The sequence below is a fragment of the Nerophis ophidion genome, linkage group LG08, assembly GCF_033978795.1.
Source record: "Nerophis ophidion isolate RoL-2023_Sa linkage group LG08, RoL_Noph_v1.0, whole genome shotgun sequence".
In the NCBI taxonomy this organism is placed as follows: domain Eukaryota; kingdom Metazoa; phylum Chordata; class Actinopteri; order Syngnathiformes; family Syngnathidae; genus Nerophis; species Nerophis ophidion.
Genome location: NC_084618.1, coordinates 70,869,936 through 70,888,673, shown reverse-complemented (window position 1 = coordinate 70,888,673; position 18,738 = coordinate 70,869,936). Strand labels below are relative to the sequence as shown.

The following is an 18,738-nucleotide window of genomic DNA, read 5'->3' as shown; positions in this document are numbered from 1 at the left end:
TAAAAATGTCGAGCAAAGCGAGACCAGCTTGCTAGTAAATTAATCCAATTTAAAAAAAAGAGGCAGCTCACTGGTAAGTGCTGCTATTTGAGCTATTTTTAGAACAGGCCAGCGGGTGACTCATCTGGTCCTTACGGGCTACCTGGTGCCCGCGGGGACCGCGTTGGTGACCCCTGCCCTAATCAGAGCAAAGCATTTATGGTTGAAAAAAAGAGATAAAGAAGTAAAATACAGAACTATGTCATCAGTTTCTGATTCATTAAATTGTACAACAGTGCAAAATATTGCTCGTTTGTAGTGGTCTTTCTTGAACTATTTATGTACGTGAGGACTGGAAGGAGACGACACCACGAAAGACTTAAAGTTACCAGGTTCATTGTAACCCTTGATGATTGTGTGGGATGTGTATGCTACTCTAAGTGTTGGTTGCAGGATTAAGTGTAAAGTTAACCATTTGAATAATACAGTAGGATGTTGTACTTACGTGATGAATGAAAACCTTCGTCTGGTCAAGGAAGGGTAGGCACAAGGGAGATCCGGGGACAGGCTGGAGGTTGAGGGCAGGCGGCAAGCAAACAAAGTCCGAGTCCAGGCGAGGGATCGAGGATCGAGGGAGGCAACTGCAAGGAGGACAAGGGACAAGTCAACGAGGCAAAAAGGGCACAAGACAAAAGAGGCGAGGACAACTAGAGGGAAGCCAGAGACGTAAATGCTTACTACGAGAGTTAACGACGTTCCGGCGCAGGATCCAAGGAGTGACTGGATTTTTTGCTGTTCCTTTGATTGGTGCCAGGTGCTCTGATGACAGGCAGCCTGCAGTTGTTGCGAAGCGTGGATGTGGTGCAATCGGCGTGCGGGGGCGGGTACTGGCATGCTGCCAGAAGGAGTGAGGGAATCTGCTGTGGAAGAATCCTGGGTTCGAATCCGCCCTGTGACACTATTTGGAAAAAAACATATAAAAATAACTAAAAACTTTTTGAAAAGTAAACAAGTGATTCAATTATAAATAAAGATTTCTACACATAGAAGTAATCATCAACTTCAAGTCCCTATTTGGGGATTGTAATAGATATCCATCTGGATTCATGAACTTCATTCTAAACATTTCTTCACAAAAAAAGACATTTTTAACATCAATATTTATGGAACATGTCCACAAAAAATCTAGCTGTCAACACTGAATATTGCATTGTTGCATTTATTTTCACAGTTTATCAACTTACATTCATATTTTGTTGAAGTATTATTCAATAAATATATTTATAAAGGATTTCTGAATTGTTGCTATTTTTAGAATATTTAAAAAAAAAATCTCATGTACCCCTTGGCATACCTTCAAGTACCCCCAGGGGTACTCTTCCCCCCATTTGAGAACCACTGCTATACTGGGTATCACCCTGGAGACATTCAATCATGTACTGCACATTCATGTTACCATGTTCCTTACCACCTTTGGCTATTTGCTGTTTTCAAACCAGCAGCAGACATGCACCACTTTTTATGGGCATTTTAGAAGCAGTCCTGTGGTGCACCTAGAACAGTAAACAGCACTGACTGCGAATGTGAAGAAGAATATGCAAGAAATTACATATTGCCAGAAGTTTTTTATTCAAATTGGATATATGTCATAATGTCTTCTATATCCTATGTGTTAAAGTCAAGGCCTGCGGGCCCGCTAATTAATTATCTGTGGCCCCCAGGATGATCAATCAATCAATCAATCAATGTTTATTTATATAGCCCTAAATCACAAGTGTCTCAAAGGGCTGCATAAGCCACAACGACATCCGCGGTACAGAGCCCACATACAGGCAAGGAAAAACTCACCCCAGTGGGACGTCGATGTGAATGACTATGAAAAACCTTGGAGAGGACTGCATATCAATCAATGTTTACTTATATAGCCCTAAATCACTAGTGTCTCAAAGGGCTGCACAAACCACTACCACATCCTCGGTAGGCCCACATAAGGGCAAGGAAAACTCACACCCAGTGGGACGTCGGTGACAATGATGACTATGAGAACCTTGGAGAGGAGGAAAGCAATGGATGTCGAGCGGGTCTAACATGATACTGTGAAAGTTCAATCCATAATGGATCCAACACAGTCGCGAGAGTCCAGTCCAAAGCGGATCCAACACAGCAGCGAGAGTCCCGTTCACAGCGGAGCCAGCAGGAAACCATCCCAAGCGGAGGCGGATCAGCAGCGCAGAGATGTCCCCAGCCGATACACAGGCAAGCAGTACATGGCCACTGGATTGGACCAGACCCCCTCCACAAGGGAGAGTGGGACATAGAAGAAAAAGAAAAGAAACGGCAGATCAACTGGTCTAAAAAGGGAGTCTATTTAAAGGCTATATGTGGGCAACCCCCCTCTGGGGGTGGGGGGTTGATATTTGATTAGTATTAGATCCGGCCCTCGGGCCACGGCCACCTCCTGCTGTTTTGCAGGCACCCATACTCCATCAGTTTTGGGCTAGGAATTTTCAAAATGGGGTCCTTGGGACCCCATCAAGTCATAAAAATGGGGTCCCACAGTAAATTTTTGGGGTCCCCCTTTTTTGTAAGCGTTTTGAAAACGAATGATAAATCAATCAATCAATCAATGTTTACTTATATAACCCTAAATCACTAGTGTCTCAAAGGGCTGCACAAACCACTACCACATCCTCGGTAGGCCCACATAAGGGCAAGGAAAACTCACACCCAGTGGGACGTCGGTGACAATGATGACTATGAGAACCTTGGAGAGGAGGAAAGCAATGGATGTCGAGCGGGTCTAACATGATACTGTGAAAGTTCAATCGATAATGGATCCAACACAGTCGCGAGAGTCCAGTCCAAAGCGGATCCAACACAGCAGCGAGAGTCCCGTTCACAGCGGAGCCAGCAGGAAACCATCCCAAGCGGAGGCGGATCAGCAGCGCAGAGATGTCCCCAGCCGATACACAGGCAAGCAGTACATGGCCACCGGATTGGACCAGACCCCCTCCACAAGGGAGAGTGGGACATAGAAGAAAAAGAAAAGAAACGGCAGATCAACTGGTCTAAAAAGGGAGTCTATTTAAAGGCTATATGTGGGCAACCCCCCTCTGGGGGTGGGGGGTTGATATTTGATTAGGCCACGGCCACCTCCTGCTGTTTTGCACGCACCAATACTCCATCAGTTTTGGGCTAGGAATTTTCAAAATGGGGTCCTTGGGACCCCATCAAGTCATAAAAATGGGGTCCCACAGTACATTTTTGGGGTCCCCCTTTTTTGTAAGCGTTTTGAAAACGAATGATAAATCAATCAATCAATCAATGTTTACTTATATAGCCCTAAATCACTAGTGTCTCAAAGGGCTGCACAAACCACCTCGGTAGGCCCACATAAGGGCAAGGAAAACTCACACCCAGTGGGACGTCGGTGACAATGATGACATTGTGTTTTGGAAAAATGTTGTCATAAACGTTACTTAATTCATTAAAAATAATAATACCAAAGAAAATCATTCTTTATGCATATGTAAATGTATTCAGTTATAAACATTCATTCACTTTCTTCTTTGCTTCATGGAGCTAAACTTTACCACTGCCTGTATTTTTTTCTATATTTTTATTCTAATATTTTCAGAATGTGTTTGTTATACTCTTGGCCAAAGTAAGACAAAGAAAACAATCTGAAGTTTGTCTTTAATATTTAATTTTAATGCCAGGATTTTAATAGTCCGGCTTGCATATGCACAGATTTTCCTCCATGCGGCACCTGAGCTAAAATGAGTTTAACACCCCTGTTCTATATGAAAAAATGAACCTCATTAAAACAAAACACCAACGTATCATTTGAATACGTTCTAATCCTCCCTTTAGAGCCAGGGTACCTAAGTTATATTTATATTCTTTAACTTAAGATTTTCAATCTGGCCCGCCAGACATTCCCAAATATTTTTTTTTAGATATTTGAGATAGAAACTGTAGCTGCCTTTTAAAGATATACAGTGATGTTTTTAAATTACCATAAGTTTTGAACTATAGTATAAGCATTTCAATGGTTGGAATCTGCAGTTTTGCATGATATAATAGTTACCATGGTAATCTAAGTCACAGCAGCTCAGACGAGGCACCAAGCCGTGTGGGAGGGGAGCGTTTCCACAGAGTGTTTCCAGACTGGCTAGCCTGAAATGCAGGATTCAGGGACAGACGCGGAAGAAGATTTTACAACAAAGTTTTGCAAAAAAGGGATATTATATCAGATTGTAGGTGTTTTTTTTTTGTTTTTTTTAACCCTTCTCATTCATATTTTTCCGTGTTTGTTGCATTTTTTTGCGTTTCGCTTGATTGTAAATAATGTCGATTGAGAAGGGTTGTGAGAAGTAAAAGAGGAGTAACGTTCATATGTTGTCAATATTCAGTGTTTTATCGTTCATAGTTAATATCATAAATCCCAGATTATTGTAATGTGCTTTCCAGGATCCATCATTTAAAATTCCATTCTGTTTTTTAGGGCGTTCTGTCATAACGTTTTTAGCATTCAATCAGACATTATTGTGAGGATTTGTATTAGTGTTCCTAAAAATAAAGAAACGCACGTGTGCTAGCGGGGTGTATGAAATAGTTAGTGGTGTCATGGATGCAAAGGATTCTGGGTATTTGTTGTGCTGCGTTTATTTTGTGCTACTGTGAGGATGTTCTCCCGAAATGTGTTTGTAATTTTTGTTTGGTGTGGCTTCACAGCGTGTTGAAATTGTTTATATCACAACCATTAGTGTACTCTGTGTCACCCAGTATGCCTTGCAGTCGTGTGCGTGTGTCTGCACATGTTGCTGGACTGACAAGCAGACCGTACATGCTGTAGAAGGCGACAACGCCAATGGCTTCATGGCACGCCCTAATAACTATTAACGGGGTGACTGCCGGCAGTCATTCTAGAGAATGTTTGCGTCTCCTATTGTCTTCTTCGCTTTGTGACACGGGTCCTAAATGGCTCTTTGAATGGTAAAGGATATCGATCACAGAACCATGTATATCAAATATTTCCGAATGGTTCAACCGCCACCCGCCCGGATCTAATTAAAATCAATTTTTTCGTCATGTCACCCGCCCGACCCGCTGTATATCTGCGGACTCCGCGGATGAGACCGCAAACCGTGCATCTCTAATATATATATATATATATATATATACATATAAATAGATAGAAAAATATACCAGACCCCAGACACATTTTCTCTCTAAATGTGGCCCCCCGAGTCAAAATATTTACCCAGGTCTGGGTTAGACAATACTGTAAGTCCGATTTTTTTTTTTTGACAGTTCTTATATGACGTCAAGCATACGTACTGTAGGACGCAGCTGCAGTGCAATCACCTCCTTTCTCACAGCCGTATGTGTAAGTGTCACTTTTTACGTACTTCCAGATGTGCTAAGTAAAGACGCAAAATAACGCTTGCTGTTGAGTTTTATTCTTCATGAATCAAACTGCTTGGGCAGAATAATTATACCTGCATCTTTTTCCTCCCAGTTATGTGGGCGGTCTGATCTTTGGCAGATATTCTGGATATTTATGAAGATAGACGCACTAAATCAGGGGTGTCAAACATACATCCTGAGGGCCGAATCAGGCCTGCGACCAGGTTTTATCCGGCCTGCGTGATGAGTATAAAAATGAGTTGCTTTTTTTTTTTAATGAAAATGTCAGGACTTGGACTATGGGATAGTTTGTTTTTCCAACGCAAAGGGAAAATGGCACGAGCCAGATGTGAATGTGAGATTATTTTTATTTATATACTAACCAAAAGGCAAACAAAGGAAGCAAAACAAAAGGCGCCCACGAGGGCAGAGAACAAACTTGACTAGACAACATAAACTATCACTATGGCATGACTATAGAAACAAACAAACAGAACTCAACAACTGTGACACAACAAAACTCCAAAACTTACATGGCATGAGCGGGAGGGAAACTAGGCAAGGCATGGCATGAAAGGAGTTGAGGGATACGAAGTTGCCAGGCAGACTACCTGGCAACTGTGGCTTAAATAATACCAGTGATCATTACAAACAGGTGTGAGGGCTGAGGACAAGGGTGTGACATGAGGGCAAGGTGAAAATTAATGAGTAGGCGTGGAAACAAAGCAAACAAGGGAGTGCCAAAGCAAGAAACAAGTGTCCCAAAAAATTAAACAAAACATGACAAAAACAAAACATAATTTCATGGGCGTGACAGAAAGAAACAGCTGTTCTAAATGTGTCCACTGGATGTCACAATAGCAATTCTGTTAGGCAAGCAAACTCTTTATACTGGGGCCGAGTAAGATGTATGCGGTAAAGGGTGACTGTGGCTGCTCCTCCTCGACCCACATCAAACTTAGAACCTGACGTTTTATGTCTTCTGCTTTGAACACATCGTCATTTGGCAACCTGGTTGCCCCAAAATGTCTCTGTCAAACACGAGAAAAGTGAACTTCACCCGTTTTGAATAGTTTTTTACCTCCGTTTCTTACGGTTTGTTGAGTCAGCACTAGATTGATATGTGGACATGACAAAGATGGTGTTTGATACCTAGAAGCTTTTCATGTTGTGCTTTTGTTCAATCCCAGAAAAACTGTGACTTAAAGTTTAATCCTGGCTTTGTAGATAGACTGAGACAAAGTCTAAGCTCATTGTGGTTTTGACGCTGCACCAATTTCCTCAGAATTTTCAACAAATTTGAAGTGTTTTGTCCGGAGGATTATTTGTATGTTTTTATAATGTGCTTGTTCTATTTTTGGCCAAAGTAAAACAAAGAAAACAACCTGAAGTTTTCTATATTTTTAAGTTATCATGCCGTGATTTTACCATTCCGTCCCACTTGGGAATAGACTTTCTTCCATGCAGCTGAAATGAGTTCGACACCCCTGCTCTAAATGGATTGCTCTCCTTATTCTGCTCCATAAAGAGACACAATCCCCACTTTTAGATCAGCCTATCAAGTTTCCACATGTTTTAGTACAGTACAGGGGGTGGGGGGGGATTTTTTGTTAGGTTTTTTTTGTCATGAAAAAGGGAGTTTTTGGGGTTGGTGCACTAATTGTAATTGTATCTTGTGTTTTTTATGTTGATTTATTTAAAAAAAATTTCAAATAAAAAAATAAAAATAAAAAAAAATTATGAAAAATTATTCTGTTGCCCCGGTACCAATCGAGTGGTTGGGGACCACTGTTTTAGTACACACAAACGTTTAGTCGATCAGGCCCAGAAAGTTTAATCCTCAAGTTGAGTGAAGGAGTGTGTAAAAAGTACTGTCAGTTTGAACCACTATCAGGTCACGCAGCCACACTTTCCCAAACTGGCTGTCAGGACCCAAATGGGCCACAGGTCACAAGTTGTCCAAAAAAAATGCTATTTATGAATTTCATGTAAATTCATATCTACCGTATTTTTCGGACTATAGGTCGCCGTTTTTTTCATAGTTTGCGACATATACTTGTGTGAAAATATTAACACATTACTGTAAAATATCAAATAATATTATTTATCTCATTAGCGGAAGAGACGAAGAAAATGTCAGCAATCGTCACACACACGTCAACCAATAAGAATTCGGCGGGGGAGGGTCATAGTAGAAGTGCATTATGGGTCATGGGATGCTAACTGCTATATGCTACTGCCGTAGCTATTAAAATGGATCATTTCATCGTTGGCGGTAACTTATAAAAACTGAGAAGGGCTGAACAAAAATGGCACCGAAAAGGAAATCATGTACTGCAGATTACAAGCTGGACGTAGTGAAATATGCAGCAGAAAACGACAAGAGGAAGCGGCGCTTACCTTTGGAGTTGGCAGAGTTGTTTAGAAGCGACATCGAGGAAGAAGATTTCATCGGATTTATCGATTAAGAGTGACAGATTGTTTGGTAAACGTATAGCATGTTCTATATGTTATAGTTATTTGAATGACTCTTACCATAATATGTTAGGTTAACATACCAGGCACCTTCTCAGTTGGTTATTTATGCGTCATATAACGTACACTTATTCAGCCTGTTGTTCACTATTATTTATTTATTTTATAAATTGCCTTTCAAAAATTTCCCCAAAAAATGCAATTTATACTCCAATGCGACGTATATATGTTTTTCCCCTTCTTTATTATGCATTCTCGGCCGGTGCGATGAATACTCCGGAGCGACTTATGATCCGAAAAATACGGTACTGTTTTTTATTGTTAAATTATGTACAGTAGTGTTGAAATACATAACTCATTTTACTACATTTAGGAACACAATTTGGAAAATTGCGCTAATGTTAATATGTATTTATAGATGTATTACTAACTATAACAATTATGTAATTGTAAGAATACAGTACAGTATTGAGCACGGTGGACAGGGGTTAGTACGTGTGGCTCACAATACGAAGGTCCTGGGTTCGATCCTGGGCTCGGGATCTTTTTGTGTGGAGTTTGCATGTTCTCCCCGTGACTGTGTGGGTTCCCACTTCCAAAGACATGCACCTGGGGATAGGTTGATTGGCAAAACTAAAATGGTCCCTAGTGTGTGAATGTGAGTGTGAATGTTGTCTGTCTATCTGTGTTGGCCCTGCGATGAGGTGGCGACTTGTCCAGGGTGTTCAGCTGGGATAGGCTCCAGCACCCACCGTGACTTTGAAAGAGACAAGCAGTAGAAAATGGATGGATGGATGCATAAAAGTACCTCTAATATAGTCTGATGTAATTTCTAGGACCATTTCCAATCATTGTTTCTTAGCCTGAGTGAGACAACCCAAAATGTTCAAAATGAAAAATTTAAGGCGCATTTTAGCTTCTTTCTTTCCGCTACATGTGAAGGCCTGCTCAGTTCTTCCCTTTAGATGCAACTTTGATTGAATGAAATTTTAATTGATTCCTAAAACTTTTGGATTAAATCTTAATTTGTCATTAAAAGTTCATCACAGCAAAAACACGCGCACACGCACACCGGGCTGGTACAAGCGGACATCCTTGCATACTCAACACTTCCTGACTAAATGGGCCTGGCAGGAAGACGACACGAGTTCAAATGGTGAAGAAGCGGAGTCCTTCACTGGGGGAACTGGGTCATGGACTTCCTGAACAACAGACCACAGACTGTCAGGATCCATCACCCTCAGCACTGGCGCCCCCTCAGGGCTGTGTGCCGAGCCTCCTCCTCTTCATGCCACTGACCAGTGAATGCTCTGCTGAAGACCACAGCAGTCATATTGTGACGTTTACGGACAACACAGCAGTAGTGGGATGTATCGCAGACAACGATGAGGAGGTAGAACATCTGGTGCAAAAGCTACAACCTTTGCACCCATTTAAAAGAGACCAAGGGGATGGTGGTGTTCTCCAGGAAGGTCAGACACCCACATTCCACTACGAGCAGCGGTGGAAGTGGTCTCCAGCTTTAGGTATCTTGGAGTTCATCCATCCTGGAACCACGTCTGGACTAGGGAGCTCCATCCTTACAGATGGAACCTTGAGAACACCCTCAGCAGCAGCATAACGGTGTGGCATAGCTGGAGAGAGGGAGGCGCCTCGGAGTTAAAATTGGTCGCTCGGAAGATGGTGGGGAGCATTTTCCCACCACCCTAAACACCCTTTTTATGACAGCATCCGGAGTAAGACCACCAGACCGAGAAACAGCTTCTTACCGGAAGCGGTTGGACTGCTGAACTCTGATGGTGCTGTGTAGCTATGGATACCAATATTCCACACGGCGCAGGAAACGCCGGACTTGCACACGTGTCCCAACTGTGCTGATCTGTGATTTGATTCAGTTTACTGTCCGTGTTTTCAAATTCTACCTTGCACTACTGGAGCTATCCATTTCCTACCGTTTGTTCCTTTTGGGGTCGCGGGGGGTGCTGGAGCCTATCTCAGCTGCATTTGGGGCAGAAGGCAATGTACACCCTGAACAAGAATGACAACATTCACACTCACATTCACACACTAGGGCCAATTTAGTGTTGCCAATCAACCTATCCCCAGGTGCATGTCTTTGGAATTGGGAATACTTGCCAACCCTCCCGGATTTTCCGGGAGACTCCCGAAATTCAGCGCCTCCCCCGAAAACCCAGTCGGGACAAATTTTCTACCGAAAATCTCACGAAATTAAGGCGGAGCTCGAGGCTACGCCCCCTCCAGCTCCATGCGGACCTGAGTGAGGACAGCCTGTTTTCACGTCCGCTTTCCCACAATATAAACAGCGTGTCTGCCCAGTGACGTCATAACTGCAGAATGATCGAGGGCGAGTTCTTGGTTTCTTATGTGGGTTTATTGTTAGGCAGTTTCATTAACGTCCTCCCAGCGCAGTAACAACACACAACAACAGCAGTCATGTTTTCGTCTACCGTAAAGCAGTTCGTCTGCCGTAAACAGCATTGTCGTGACACTCTTAAACAGGACAATACTGACATCTACTGTGCATGTATATGTGACAATAACATCTACGGCTTTTAGAGAGTGCAGTGCACAACTGCGCACACAACAAGAAGATGAAGCAGAAGAACGGGGAAGAGAACAAATACGACACAAACCTTCCTAATTGTTAGAAATATCACTGTTTAGTTATACTAAAAAGTCCCTAGTGTGTGCATGTGAGTTTGAATGTTGTCTATCTGTGTTGGCCCTCCGATGAGGTGGCAACTTGTCCAGGGTGTACGCAGCCTTCCGCCCGATTGCAGCTGAGACAAGCTCCAACACCCCCCCCCCGCGACCCCAAAAAAGGGACAAGCGGTAGAAAATGGATGTTATACATGCTACACTGATGAAAGTATTTGGCAAGCAGCATTTTGTCCTACTAATTCAGCGTTTTTTGAACTCATCGTAGTTGTACAACTCTCTCCAATGCTGCCACAGAAAGACGTTTTTTTTTTACCACTCCTTCTTTGTTTCATTTTGTCCACCAAACGTTTTATGTTGTGCAAGAATGCAAGAATGCACAAAGGTGAACTTTGTTGATTTTCTGTAGTGCTTTTCAGGCATATTTGGTCACCAAATGACTGCAAGCCAATGGATGCTAACATGCTATTTAGGCTAGCTGTATGTACATATTGCATCATTGTGCCTCGTTTGTAGGTACATTTGAGCTGATTTAATTTCGTTTACTCATGTCCTCTGTGTATTTACTTTATATTTGCATGTCTCATGACACATTATCTTATCTGTATGTAATATTGGCTGCATCTCAGATAGTTGTTTGTGTGCCATGTTGTTCCAGACCACAGCAAACGTTACCCAGCTTGCAAAGATTGTAATAAATCCATTAGAAAAAGACAGCCTGCCATTTCCTTAAACTTGGACACACACATATTGTATTGATCTGTGACCCAGATCATTTTTTGGTATGTTCTGTTATTTTTGGACTCCCTTAGTTCCTGTTTCTGCACCTCTTGGTTTGTTTTTGGTTTCTATGGGGATAAATTTGGTTCACCTGCCTCTGGTTAGTGGTTGGCAAGCTCACTTGCAGTCGACCACCATCAGAGATAGTACTGAGAGCTGTTTATTCACCTTTCTCGCCAGACTAGTCCTGGCTTCTTTCTTTGCTTCATGCAACAGTTCCGTTTGTAGTTCTTGTCTCCCAGTTTATGTTTCCTGTGCTAAGAGATAACCTTGCCTTCCCATGTTTTCCTTCTGCTTGTTTTGTGTTTTTGGTACATGTTTAATTTTGAAGATTAAATCATGTTCCTATCTGCCAGTCCTGTCCAGAGTCGTCCGTTTGCATCCCGGGGGAGCGAACCTCGCTTAAAGCTGCAACCCCGTGGTAACACACCTATACATTCGGCCATTCTGAGCCAGTAATTTCCAGAAGTTATCTCATCCTGTGAGAAGCCTCCATTTTACTAATGATTTCCAATGTTGCAAAAATGTGTAGAATTAAAAAGAAAATACAACATTTCTGTCCAAAAAGGTTTGCGGCAGCCTTCGATAGTAGGCTATTATAGCTAATATAGACACTTACATCATGTGTTGCCTTCATTATAACACGTATCTAAATATTTTAATCTTTGGCGGCTCCAGAGTGTTTTTATTTTTTTTATTTTTGGTCCAATACACCTCTTTTAACATTTTGGGTTGCCGACCTCTGCACTGGTAGTACGCCAAAGAATCGCTTGATTAAGGATTCAATATAATGTTACAGTTGCCTTGTATTTTAATGAAAACTTGGACCTTTTACGCTACTGTATTTCAATGTTGGTCATTATGGAGTTACCTGGAGAGCCAAGTGTTTTCTGAGGTGGTACTTGGTGAGAACCTATGCTCTATTCCAGTGTTTTTCAACCACTGTGTTGTGCCGTGAGATACAGTCTGGTGTGCCGTGGGAGATTGTGTAATTTCACCTATTTGGGTAATGGAAGTTTGCAAATGATGTGTTGTTGTTGAGTGTCGGTGCTGTCTAAAGATCGGCAGAGTAACCGTGTAATACTCTTCCATATCAGTAGGTGGCAGCAGATAGATAATTGCTTTGTAGATGTCGGGAAACAGCGGGAGGCAGTGTGCAGGCAAAAAGGTGTCTAATGCTTAAACCAAAAATAAACAAAAGGCGAGTGCCCCTAATAAAAGGCATTGAAGCTATGCAGAACGGAACTAAAACTGAACTGGCTACAAAGTGAACAAAAACAGAATGCTGGACGACAGCAAAGACTTACTGCGGAGCAGAGACAGCGTTCACAAAGTGCAGCCGAACATGACATGACAATCAACAATGTCCCCACAAAGAAGGATTAAAAACTATTGAAATATTCTTGATTGCTAAAACAAAGTATATGTGGGAAATATCGCTCAAAGGAAGACATGAAACTGCTACAGGAAAATACCAAAAAAAGAGAAAAAACCACCAAAATAGGAGCACAAGACATGAACTAAAACACTACACACAGGAAAAAAGCAAAAAAAGTAAAAATAAATCACAATGTGGTATGACAGGTAGGGACAGTACACCTACTTTGAGACAAGAGCTATAGTCATGCATGCTTGGTTATGATTAAAAGTCATATCCAAAAATTGGGACTTTTTACTGTCAACTGAGTTTCGTTTTTTTAGTGATTTCTGCTGGTGGTGTGCCTCTGCATTTTTTCAACGCCAAAAATGTGCCCTGGCTCAAAAAAGGTTGAAAAACACTGCTCTATTCTATTCAAATTATTTTGAACACACTGTTGTTCTGGTGGTACTCGTTGGGATAAATCTGGCACTTTGTATACTACATTTAGTGGCACAATAAAGTTCCTTGAATCTTTGAATATAGTTTTTTATTTTTATCTTTTTGCTTTTTTAAAACACAACCAGGACATGTTTGAGTCATTTTTTCAACTCATTAGCTGCATTTGTAATCCATCCAAAGGGTTTTGTAGATCATGAATTGAACAGGAGATTAAATCCTGTTTGTTACTGACTGGCTTTTCTACTTTCATTACAGCAACCCCCCCCCCCCCCCAACCCCCACCCCACACCCTGTTCTTATTGATAAAGACACATTTAATCAAGACCATTTGTAAGATGGATTGACTCCCCCTCTCCTTTGCAAAATGCCATTAATTCCCTTTGTGTACATTCTTCTTCTTTCTGCATTTTTGCATGTTAGTTATCAAGCGTTAATATCCATTAGTAGCCATTAACACACTCGCATATTCATACTAGTACAGTGGAAGCTGCTGTGAGGTCCAACAAAAGCCTTACAATCACATTTTTCCCCAAAGGTGATAATAGTTCTTAGTCGTTCTGAGTTTTGAACTGGTCACACAAATGTGAAGAGAAGTTAATCACTCAAAGATGTAAAACTTTTACTATATACCCGGAAACATCTTTTCCTCTCAAATACTGTTCACAAATGTGTCTAAATCTGTGTTAGTGAGCATTTTTTCTTTGCTAACATAATCCATTCACCTCACAAGCGTGGCGTATCAAGATGCTGAATAAATCAATCAATCAATCAATCCATGTTTGTTTATATAGCCCTAAATCACAAATATCTCAAAGGACTGCACAAACCACTACGACTACGACATTCTCGGAAGAACCCACATAAGGGCAAGGAAAACTCACACCCAGTGGGACGTCGGTGACAAAGATGACTATGAGAACCTTGAAGAGGACCACAAATGTGGGCAACCCCCCCTCCCGAGGGGACCGAAAATAGGTCTAACATGATACTGTGAAAGTTCAATCCATAGTGGATCCAACACAGCCGCGAGAGTTCAGTTCAAAGCGTATCCGAGACAACAGCGAGAGTCCCGTCCACAAGAAACCATCCCAAGCGGAGTCGGATCAGCAGCATAGAGATGTCCCCAACCGATACACAGGCGAGCGGTCCATCCTGGGTCCCGACTCTGGACAGCCAGTACTTCATCCATGGCCATCGGACCGGACCCCCTCCGCAGGGGAGGGTAGGACAGAGAAGAAAAAGAAAAGAAGCGGCAGATAAACTGGTCTAAAAAGGAGGTCTAATTAAAGGCTAGAGTATACAAATGAGTTTTAAGATGAGACTTAAATGCTTCTACTGAGGTAGCATCTCAAACTGTTACCGTGAGGGCATTCCAGAGAAATGGAGCCCGAACGGAAATGTGCAATAAACAGCATGATTATTGGACAGGTGTGCCTTAGACTGCCCACAACAAAAGGCCACTCTAAAATGTGCAGTTTCATCACACTGCACAATGCCACAGATGTCGCAAGTTTTGAGGGAGTGTGCATTTGGCATGCTGACTGCAGGAATGTCCACCAGAGCTGTTGTCTGTGAATTGAATTTTCATTTCTCTACTAAAGGTGTTTCAGAGAATTTGGCAGTACATCCAACTGGCCTCACAACCACAGACCACGTGTAACCACACCAGCCCAGGACCTCTACATCCATCAGGTGTACATCCATAATTATCTGAGACCAGCTATCCGGACAGCTGCTGCAACAATTGATTTGCATAACCTAATAATGTTTGCACAAACTGTGAGAAACCGCCTTAGGGAAGCTCATCTGCATGCTCGTTGTCCTCATCGGGGTCTTGACCTGAGTGCAGTTTTTCATCGTAACCGACTTGAGTGGGCAAATGATCACATACGATGGCGTCTGGCATGTTGGAGAGGTGTTCTCTTCACAGATGAATCCCGGTTTTCACTGTTCAGGACAGATGAAAACCGGGTGGCCCATGGTGTGGGTGGGGTTATGGTATGTGCAGGCATATGTTATGGTCAACTAACGCAAGTTCATTTTTATCGATGGCATTTTTGACAATGCACAGCCCCATGTTGGAAAGATCTGTACACAATTCCTCGAAGCTGAAAACATCCCAGTTTTTGCATGGCCAGCATACTCACCGGACATGTCACCCAATGAGCATGTTTGGGATGCTGTGGATCGGCGTACACGACAGAGTGATCCACTTCCTGCCAATATCCAGCAACTAACATTCCACAGGCCACAATTCAATATAATCGGGGTATCTTTTTATGGATGATGCCCTTGCATGACTTTGTTTATCGTGGGGGGACTGGTGCACAGACAGTCACCACACGATCCTTGACAGAATCGGGTCAGGTTCCAGTGGCATGGAGTCCAAGACGACTGGGGATCCTTTTTTTGCTGCAGCCTTCTTCTGCCATCGCAGCCGTTGTGGTAGTTCTTAAATCTACCGTCTTCCGCCTGGTCCGCCGTGGTGGTCTTCACCGTATACCTATCTAGGGGGCAGTCAGGTACTAGGCCTTTGCCAAGGTCCACCTGGGGTAACAGTAGTAAAGGGGTTAACCTCCTAGTGCCCCAAGACCCGATTGAGGAGCCTCCACTGCCGGATGCACTTTAACGTCATGCCCAGGACACAATTAACAACCTGATCGACTCCATGTGAAGGCGATGTGTTGCGCTGCGGGAGGCAAATGGTGGTCACATCAGATACTGACAGCTTTTTTGACCCCGCCAGACCCCCAATGAAGCAAAACTGCACATTTCGGAGTGGCCTTTTATTGTAGGCAGCCGCATGCACACCTGTGCAATAATCCATCCATCCATCCATCCATCATCTTCCGCTTATCCGAGGTCGGGTCGCGGGGGCAACAGCCTAAGCAGGGAAACCCAGACTTCCCTCTCCCCAGCCACTTCGTCTAGCTCTTCCCGGGGGATCCCGAGGCGTTCCCAGGCCAGCCGGGAGACATAGTCTTCCCAACGTGTCCTGGGTCTTCCCCGTGGCCTCCTACCGGTTGGACGTGCCCTAAACACCTCCCTAGGGAGGCGTTCGGGTGGCATCCTGACCAGATGCCCGAACCACCTCATCTGGCTCCTCTCGATGTGAAGGAGCAGCGGCTTTACTTTGAGTTCCTCCTGGATGGCAGAGCTTCTCACCCTATCTCTAAGGGAGAGCCCCGCCACACGGCGGAGGAAACTCATTTTGGCCGCTTGTACCCATGATCTTATCCTTTCGGTCATGACCCAAAGCTCATGACCATAGGGGAGGATGGGAACGTAGATCGACCGGTAAATTGAGAGCTTTGCCTTCCGGCTCAGCTCCTTCTTCACCACAACGGATCGGTACAACGTCCGCATTACTGAAGACGCCGCACCGATCCGCCTGTCGATCTCACGATCCACTCTTCCCTCACTCGTGAACAAGACTCCTAGGTACTTGAACTCCTCCACTTGGGGCAGGGTCTCCTCCCCAACCCGGAGATGGCACTCCACCCTTTTCCGGGCGAGAACCATGGACTCGGACTTGGAGGTGCTGATTCTCATTCCGGTCGCTTCACACTCGGCTGCGAACCGATCCAGCGAGAGCTGAAGATCCCGGTCAGATGAAGCCATCAGGACCACATCATCTGCAAAAAGCAGAGACCTAATCCCGTGGCCACCAAACCGGATCCCCTCAACGCCTTGACTGCGCCTAGAAATTCTGTCCATAAAAGTTATGAACAGAATGGGTGACAAAGGACAGCCTTGGCGGAGTCCAACCCTCACTGGAAATGTGTTCGACTTACTGCCGGCAATGCGGACCAAGCTCTGACACTGATCGTACAGGGAACGGACCGCCACAATAAGACAGTCCGATACCCCATACTCTCTGAGCACTCCCCACAGGACTTCCCGAGGGACACGGTCGAATGCCTTCTCCAAGTCCACAAAGCACATGTAGACTGGTTGGGCAAACTCCCATGCACCCTCAAGAACCCTGCCGAGAGTATAGAGCTGGTCCACAGTTCCACGACCAGGACGAAAACCACACTGTTCCTCCTGAATCCGAGGTTCGACTATCCGGCGTAGCCTCCTCTCCAGTACACCTGAATAAACCTTACCAGGAAGGCTGAGGAGTGTGATCCCACGATAGTTGGAACACACCCTCCGGTCCCCCTTCTTAAAGAGAAGAACCACCACCCCGGTCTGCCAATCCAGAGGTACCGCCCCCGATGTCCACGCGATGCTGCAAAGTCTTGTCAACCAAGACAGCCCCACAGCATCCAGAGCCTTAAGGAACTCCGGGCGGATCTCGTCCACCCCTGGGGCCTTGCCACCGAGGAGCTTTTTAACTACCTCAGCGACCTCAGCCCCAGAAATAGGAGAGTCCACCACAGATTCCCCAGGCACTGCTTCCTCATAGGAAGACGGGTTGGTGGGATTGAGGAGGTCTTCGAAGTATTCCTTCCACCTATCCACAACATCCGCAGTCGAGGTCAGCAGAACACCATCCGCACCCTGTGCAATAATCATGCTGTTTAATCAGCATCTTGATATGTCACACCTGTGAGGAAGGATGGATTATCTTACCAAATAAAAAATGCCCACTAACACAGATTTAGACAGATTTATGAATAATATTTGAGAGAAATAGGTCTCTTGTGTATTTAGTAAAAGTTTTAGGTCTTTGAGTTTCAACTCATGAAAAATGGGAGCATTAACAAAAGTGTTGTGTTTATGTTTTTGTTCGGTATATTATTATGATGAGAGTGTGACGTCTAGCTGGCATCGTGGTGAATAGTTGTTCTCTCGTGGGTGCAGCGGAGGATGGAACACAGCGTGAGGGTAAGGATAATGATTTATTAACACACTAAGAAACAGACTAAGAACCAAAAACACTGGCACAAAGGCACTAACAAAAACCAACCGAACTAGCCTGGGAGCTAGAATGAACAAAAAGGGCTAGTATGTAAACTAGGGACTAGCAAACAAACAAAATAGCATGGAAGCTAATCGAATAACAAAAGTATTTTACCAAAATGCGGGAATGCGACGTCATCTGTGGCGTGTAGCAAACTATAGAGTCCAAGAACAAATGTAAAACAAAGGCGGTCTTAAATAGAAGACATAATCAACAAATCAGGTGCGTGACGACAAACAAGACACAGGTGACACAAAATGGGTAACTATGACGACGGAACAAAACCAGGAAGTGTCACCAGGAACTAAGGACGTCAAATAACACAACAGGGTGATAATAAAACAGAAGAAAAACAGAACATGACATGGTCCAAGACGCGGACCATGACAGAGAGTTAATTACACTGTTCCAATGTGGTCCTGTATTTCAGTGGTTCTCAAATGTAACTTAGATATTGGGTTTCACTATGTAAAGCGCTTTGAGTCACTAGAGAAAAGCGCTATATAAATATAATTCACTTCACTTCACTTCAAATGGGGGTACGCGTACCCCTGAGGGTACTTGAATGTATGCCAAGGGGTACGTGAGATTTTTTTTAAATATTCTAAAAATAGCAAAAATTCAAAAATCCTTTATAATTATATTTATTAAATAATACTTCAACAAAATATGAACGTAAGTTCAT

General features: G+C 43.5%; 1 protein-coding gene across 1 annotated transcript in view; it reads left to right on the top strand.

Moving 5' to 3' along the window:
• The window catches only part of nrg3b (neuregulin 3b), a 672,622-nt gene that overhangs the window by 605,104 nt on the left and 48,780 nt on the right, over positions 1–18,738 (top strand). The window lies entirely within an intron of this gene.